This window comes from Pangasianodon hypophthalmus, chromosome 9 (genome assembly GCF_027358585.1).
Source record: "Pangasianodon hypophthalmus isolate fPanHyp1 chromosome 9, fPanHyp1.pri, whole genome shotgun sequence".
NCBI lineage: Eukaryota > Metazoa > Chordata > Actinopteri > Siluriformes > Pangasiidae > Pangasianodon > Pangasianodon hypophthalmus.
The window spans coordinates 29,788,340-29,796,742 of record NC_069718.1 but is presented as its reverse complement, the minus strand read 5'-3'; positions in this window follow the sequence as shown (position 1 = coordinate 29,796,742).

Sequence of the window (8,403 nt, the reverse complement as noted above, 5' to 3'; positions counted from 1 at the left end):
GCTGATCTAGATCAACCAGGGCAACCTCTCTATCAGGAGAGACAATCAACTGTTTTGTGTTATAGATCAGGAGAAAGCACATTGTTTACCGTGCTATGCAATGATATGACAGTGTTACCTTGAAAATGTGAAATTAATCTCTGATGTTGAAGTATGGTTCCTTGTTGATCCCTGTTACTTGTAGGCACACAGGTTTAAAACTAAAAAGTCAAACATGAGTCATAACCACTGGAAGCTTCAGTTTAGAAGGATGCAGAAAACAGTTGCCTTTATTTGTTAAGTAGCCTACTGCATTATGTCTTGCTTTCATGCTTTTTTTTTGGTCAGATTGGAGGTTACTTTTGACTCCTGAAGCAATTACAACACAATAAATGTTTGAAAATGTAACATGTTTTCACCATTTATTTAATAGAATTAAGAAAATGTAAGGTGATTATATAAAGCAAGTAACAATAAGTTATTGGAAATGAGTAAAGTTTATCTAATATACAATCTTGAATCACAGTTCATCAGTTATCCTAAAATTTATTTAATTCATTCACGTTAACTAAACATGATGGGGCGAAGCTTGAATAAATGTTAACTTTTGCGTTGGATTTATGTGACTAAATTGGATGGAAAATTGACATCTAATTGAATTACATAAGTTTTAACTTTTGCGGTTAAATATTTTTTTTGAGTGCATCAGATTTTTCCCCAACCATTAACTAAATGTTCATGCAAGACAAAACAGATTATGTTCGTGTGAATCTCGCCAAGACATATTTTGCAATAATGTACTTTACAGGGAGAGGCTCGCGGAAATGCACGTTTGTGCACGCACTTTGCAAATGTCAGTCAGCGCGATCGTTTTGATTTCATCATGGGCGGATTGCTGCACTTTGCAACAACAGACCTACAACTTGCAGCAGTCGTCCAGTGAGCAGAGAAAAGGGTTCTCCTCTGAGAAAAAGTACAAATAAAGATCATTTTAGATGTTTAATTACTATTTGGAGCATTGGGATCGCCAGAAGAGGGCCTAATGAACTCATTTTTGTGAAAACCTCAAATTCAACCAAAACTGACATTTTTCACTTCTTTTGCCTGTAGCTCAAAATTAGACCGTGAGCATTCCGACTCATTTTGCCAGCACGAGTCACATATAGCTAAAACTGTAAATTCAACTCCTTGTTACAAGTAGAACCATCACTTCTACCACAAAAGACTGCTTTGTAAGTAGTCTTCCTGATTTATCTCAATAGTTATCTTAACAGCTCAGAAAAACTTGATGATGTAACAGAAACTATGGACTCTCTCTTTTCTAGCACTTTAGATATGGTTGCTCCTTTACGCTTAGGGAAGATTAAGGAAAACAGTGGTATAATGAGAACACTGGCGCCCTAAAGAGAGAAGCCCGGAAAATGGAGAGCAGCTGGAGGAAAACAAAACGTCTCCAGGTTACGTATGTAACCATGGTTCCCCGAGGGAACGAGACGCTGCGTCACGAAACGCTATGGGAACGCCCCCGCGTGACCGCGCTCTGAATCACGTGTCTAATCCGTCCACCGGCCCCTGCCTCGACAGGGCGTCCGCTCCCACGTTGAGATGACCAGGGATGTAGGCCGCTCTCAATGAGAGGAGGTTCCCTTGGGACCACACAAGGATCTGGAGCGCCAGCCTGTAAAGGGGGCGCGAACGCAGACCTCCCTGGCGATTGATGTAAGAGACCACCGTCGTGTTGTCGGTGCGCACCAACACGTGGCGGCCTCTTAGGTCTGGGAGAAAGTGTTTCAGAGCTAGAAACACGGCCAGCATCTCCAGGCGGTTGATGTGCCAAGTGAGATGGCGGCCGCTCCACAGACCACGGGCAGGACGGCCACTCATGACCGCTCCCCATCCGGTGAGGGACGCATCCGTCGCCAGCACTACGCGGCGACCAGGAGCTCCCAGGACCGGGCCCTGAGACAAGAACCCAGGTTCTCTCCACACAGCTAAGGCATGGTGGCATCGCCGCGTGACCTTGATCATGCGGAGCGGGTTTCCTCTGTTTCGGAAAAACCCCCTAGACTTGAGCCACCACTGTAGGGGTCTCATGTGCAGCAGGCCAAACGGTATCACGTTGGACGCAGCTGCCAATAGGCCCAGCAGTCTCTGAAACTGCTTTACAGTGAGTGACCGGCCTACTTTCACTCTCGCGACCGCTGTGAGGACCGACTCGATCTGAGCAGGAGACAAACGTGCCTGCATCGTGGTCGAATCCCACACAACGCCTAGATAAGCGGTTCTCTGAGCTGGAGAAAGCACGCTTTTCTCGGCGTTTAGTCTTAACCCTAGTTCCTTCATATGGGCGAGAACGGCATCTCGATGCCGAGCCGCCATCTGCTCTGAATGAGCTAAAATCAACCAGTCGTCGATATAGCTCAGTATGCGGATGCCCTGTAGTCGCATAGGAGCCAGGGCAGCATCCACGCACTTCGTGAAGGTGCGGGGTGAGAGTGCTAGGCCGAAGGGAAGAACCCGATACTGGTAAGCTTCGCCCCCGAAAGCGAACCTCAGGAACTTCCTGTGCAGGGGAAGGATGGAGATGTGGAAATACGCATCTTTTAGGTCGATCGTGACGAACCAGTCCTCGGACCTGATCTGAGACACGACCTGAGTGACCGTAAGCATCCTGAACTTCAGTCGAGCAACTGAGAGGTTCAATTGCCGCAAGTCCAAAATGGGACGCAGCCCTCCCCCCTTCTTGGGAACAATGAAGTACCGGCTGTAGAACCCTGACTCTCTGTTGTGAGGAGGGACCACCTCGATGGCCTCCTTCCTCAGGAGAGTATGTACTTCCTGCTCCAATACCAGAGCCTGCTCGGGACCCACCACAGTGGAAAGAACCCCAGAAAAATGATGTGGAGGCGAGCCGAACTGAACGCCGCGTCACCCCAGAGGGCCAAAACCATCAGGGCTTTTTAGCCGCGGCCCTTCTGGACATGAGGACGGTCCTCAGATCCGCCTTAGCGCCCAAAGGGCCGGGCCCAGAGCGTTGTCGCGACTCCTGCTCCCGCCTCGGGGGAGCACGGGAGGCGACACTCTGTTTTTGGGCCTCCCTGTAGGAGGGGGCCATACACGGAAGGGGCTGCCCCCGCCCAGCAGCCCCACGAGCTAGAGAGCGACGGGGGAGGAACCGCTGGAACGCCGCCGCCTGAGCACGGGCCTGCTGGTATCTCTCGACGACGGAGTCTACCGCGTCGCCAAACAGGCCCGAGGGAGTAAGCGGGGCGTCCATGAGCACGACCCTGTCCTTCTCTTTCATATCGGACAGGGTCAGCCAGAGATGCCTCTCCGCCGCCACCAGGACTGCCATAGACCGACCGATAGCACGGGCGGTCTCCTTGGTGGCGCGGAGGGACAGATCAGCGGCCCGCCTGAGCTCAGCTACCTGCTCAGACGTACTCTCCCCCTGCTCATCCAGCTCTTTAAGCAGGTCGGCCTGGTATGCCTGTAACACCGCCATGGTGTGCAGACACGCACCAGCCTGACCTGCTGCCGTGTACGCCTTGCCTACCAGCGCTGAGGTGGTCCGCAGCGGCTTGGTAGGCAAACCCGGAGCCTTCAGGGACGATGCAGCAGCAGGGGACAGATAGCTGGCTAGCGTCTGTTCAACCCTGGGCATCGCCCTGTAGCCGGAGTAGTCCAGCCCCGCCACATTAGCGTAATGGGAAGACGTGGGGCTGAACAACCGGGCTGAAAATGGCCTATTCCAGGACCTCGACACCTCAGTGTGGAGGTCCGGAAAAAAGGGCAGGCTCCGGGGCGGAGGTGGTAGCCTACTGCGTAGAAAACGCTCATCCAGTCTAGAGCCCTGAGGCTCAGGCCGTGACTCAGCGGGCCAGTCAATGCTAAGCTTGGCAACTGCCCGCGTAACCACCTCGAGCAGCTCCCCGTATTGAGGAGACTGCGGCTCAGGGTCGACGCTCTCCACATCGACCTCCTTGGAGGACTATAGGTGGAGCGCCGAGTCCGCTCCCAGGGGGGAAGAAACCGCAGAGCGTGCTTCCGAGCCCAGGGAGGGGACAGTGGACCTGGAGGGTGAGGAAGGAGAAAGGGACGGGCCCGTCTCCATTCCCTCTGCCAGGTCCATCTGCGAGCCCCACGAGCGCAACCGCCGCTCTGCCTCGGCAGAGGCGGGGCCGGCACCGCGAGGCACGCTAGTGAGGACTCCCTCCTCAAAGAGAGCCCAGCGGGAGCAGAGAGTGCGCAGCGGTAAACGCTCGCAATGTGCGCAGCCGGCTCCCTCGAGAGCCGACTGATCGTGCTCCGCTCCCAAACAGGCAACGCACAGACTGTGTGTATCCCCGCCCGTAATATATCGCGGACAGGGAGGAACACACAGCCTGAAGCGCTGCCCGCTCTCGCCCTTTGTCTTATCTTTGGCTTTAAGCATGCCGCAGATAAAGCACAAACAATACGGAAAAAAGACAGACAATAAACATAGAGCGCTTGCTGAAAACAGGAAGCTAACGCGGGGCTCGCCGCTCGGGCTTTTATGCTTCCGGGTCGCTACGTCACCCCGCCCGTGACGTCTCGCCCATCCATTGGACGGATTAGACACGTGATTCAGAGCGCTGTCACGCGGGGGCGTTCCCATAGCGTTTCGTGACGCAGCTCGAGTTCCTGAAGGGGAACTAGAGGTATTTGGTATTGCATGGCGCGAAAGTACCCTATCCTACAGAAAAGCATTAAAAACTGCTAGATCTGATTACTTTTCATCTCTTTTAGAAGAAAATAAACATAATCTCAGGTATTTATTCAATACAGTGGCTAAATTAACGAAAAATACAGCATCAACAGGCGTTGACATTTCCCAACAGCACAGCAGTAATGACTTTATGAACTACTTTACTTCCAAGATCGATACTAGTAGAGATAAAGTTGTAACCATGCAGCCGTCAGCTACGGTATCGCATCAGATAGTGCACTGTAGTTCCCCGAGGAACAATTCCACTCATTTTCTTCTATAGGAAAGGAAAAATTGTATAAACTTGTTAAATCATCTAAACCAACAACATGTATGTTAGACCCTATTCCATCTAAGCTACTAAAAGAGGTGCTTCCAGAAGTCATAGATCCTCTTCTGAATATTATTAATTCGTCATTGTCATTAGGATATGTCCCTAAAACCTTCAAACTGGCTCTTATTAAGCCTCGCATTAAAAAAACACAACTTGACCCCAAAGAACTAGTTAATTACAGACCTATCTCGAATCTCCCTTTTCTGTCAAAGATATTAGAAAAGGTAGTATCTGTGAGGATTTCCAGTCAGGATTTAGACAGTATCATAGTACTGAGACTGCTCTCATTAGAGTTACAAATGACCTGCTCTTATCATCTGATCGTGGTCTCTCTATTAGTGCTACTGGATCTTCGTGCCGCATTTGACACTATTGACCACAACATTCTTTTGAACAGACTAGAAAATTTTGTTGGCATTAGAGGAAGTGCATTGGCATGGTTCAAATCATAATTATCTGACCGCCATCAATTCGTAGCCGTGAATGAAGAGGTATCATATCGATCACAAGTGCAGTATGGAGTACCTCAAGGCTCAGTACTAGGGCCGTTACTTTTCACGCTCTACATGTTACCCTTGGGAGATATCATCAGGAAACATGGTGTTAGCTTTCACTGTTATGCTGATGATACTCAGCTCTATATTTCTTCGTGGCCTGGCGAAAAATACCAATTTGAAAAACTAACGGAATGCATAGTCGATTTTAAAAACTGGATGACGAGTAATTTCTTACTGTTAAATTCTGAAAAAACAGAAGTGTTAATTATAGGACCAAAAACCTCTGCATGTAATAACCTAGAACACTGTCTAATACTTGATGGCTCCTCTGTCAATTCTTCATCGTCAGTTAGGAACCTAGGTGTGCTATTTGGTAGCAATCTTTCCTTCAAAAGCCACGTTTCTAGCATTTGTAAAAACACATTTTTCCATCTCAAAAATATATCTAAATTATGACCTATGCTCTCAATGGCAAATGCAGAAATGTTAATTCATGCGTTCATGACCTCAAGGTTAGATTACTGTAATGCTTTATTGGGTGGTTCCTCTGCGTGCTTAATAAACAAACTCCAGCTGGTCCAAAATGCAGCAGCTAGATTTCTTACTAGAACCAGGAAGTATCACCATATTAGCCCGGTTCTGTCAGCACTGCACTGGCTCCCTATTAAGCATCGTATACATTTTAAAATCTTGCTAATTACCTGTAAAGCCCTGAATGGTTTAGCACCTCAGTACTTGAGCGAGCTCTTATTGCATTATAGTCCTTCACATCCGCTACAATCTCAAAACTCTGGCCATTTGATAATACCTAGAATATCAAAATCAACTGTGGGCGGCAGATCCTTTTCCTATTTAGCTCCCAGCTCTGTAATAATCTATCTAACGCTGTTCGGGAGGCAGACACACTCTATCAGTTTAAATCTAGATTAAAGACCCATCTCTTTAACCTGGCTTACACATAACACACTAACACATTTCTAATATTCAAATCTGTTACAGGATTGTTAGGCTGCAGTAATTAGGTCAACTGGAACCGGAAACACTTTCCATAACACCCGATGTACTTGTTACATCGTAAGAAGAATGGCATCCACGCTAATGTTACCCATACAGAACGGTAATATATTCACATATATGTGAAACACTGTTAAATTTTTGAAATATATTTTGAAAATATATTTTTAAAATGCATAGAACATAAAGCTCATGTTGCGTGATTAATTTACATTTACATTTTACATTTAGTGATTTAGCAGATGCTTTTATCCAAAGCGACTTACAAATGAGGACAATGGAAGCAATCAAAATCAACAAAAGAGCAATGACATGCAAGTGCTATGACAAGTCTCAGTTAGCCTAATGCAGTACACGTAGCAAGGGTTTTTTTAATATAAAATAAATAAAAAGAAAACAGCTAGAATAGAAAAAGAATAGAGCAAGCTAGTGTTAGAGGCCTTTTTTTGCTTTTTGTTAATTGTATAATAAATAAAAAGAAAACAAATAGACAGAATACAAAAAGAACAGAGAAGATGATCGAGTCTCATTTATTTATTATTTGTCAATCTGTCAAGCTACGTGTTTGTCAATACATATATATATATGTATAAAACAACACCGCACCGCCGACGGTAGTTGGTCCATTACCACCGCGGTGGTAAAAATCTGCCACTGTTACAGCCCTACTATTATCTTAGTGAGGAGGCGGGCCTGACCCCATTGCTAGGTATGACACAATCTTTTGAAGACTCTGATTGGTTGGTTGTCCAAGAAGGAAATAAAAGAGCACTTTTAATTGTAGGGTCTATTATAAGCCTTCACTTTGAAATTATAGGAGTAATTTTTCCTGTTTTACCAAACACACACACACACACACACACACACACACATTATATATATTTATTTATTTATAGGCTGTTCTTTATTTTTTATTTACCGTGCTGTTAATGTTGTACTTAACGTATTTGATAGGAAATGAACAGCGACACAATAAGGTTCTGAAAGTGCTGTAATTGTTTGTGTGATCCCTTTGCTTATAGAAGTTTGTGACATACCCAAATCATCACTGCTGCACATTTGCATTTTTCCAGTTGCCAAATATGTTAATGTAGTTAATATGGTGATTACTTCCATTTCTGGCGCTATGGTATTTCCGCACTATGTCAGAGATGTTAGCATGTCTCTAATAACATTGGTCACAAACATGATCCCTGCACAATCTAATGTGTAGTGTCTTATTAACTCATTGTCATGTATTGTGTGCAACTCATTTCTTCTCCCTCTTCATGTTTTGTCAATTTTCTCCACTGCTAAAGAAACTTTTAAGCCTCTTAAAATTCCTCATCAGTACGCCTAACAATTTTGGACCTTAAGACCTCTTTTAAGGGTTAAGATGCTTACTGAATTATTTATTTCTTTACTAGGATCTTTTCTTTAATTTTAAGAGGAAACACCCACATTTCTAAGAATTTTCTTAGAACTGTGTCACTAGGAGCAACTCTTTGCACTAAAATTTTTCATGAATACAGGCCCTGGGCCCCAGTTAGTCAAGTACAAACTCTAAGACTATCTGCCATATTTCTAGAGAGAGGAGCGGCACCACCCCTGGAGGGATGAAGACCATCTCTTTTCAACAGGTCAGGTCTGCCCCAAAAACTCGTCCAATTGTCTATGAAACCTATGTTATTCTGCGGGCACCACTTAGACACCCAGCCATTGAGTGACGACCGTCTGCTATGTATCTCGTCACCCCGGTAAGCAGGGAGGGGACCAGAGCATATTACAACGTCTGACATCGTATTTGCAAGTTCACACACCTCTTTAATGTTTACACAAATGATGTAAACAAATGTTTTAATTAGTGGTTA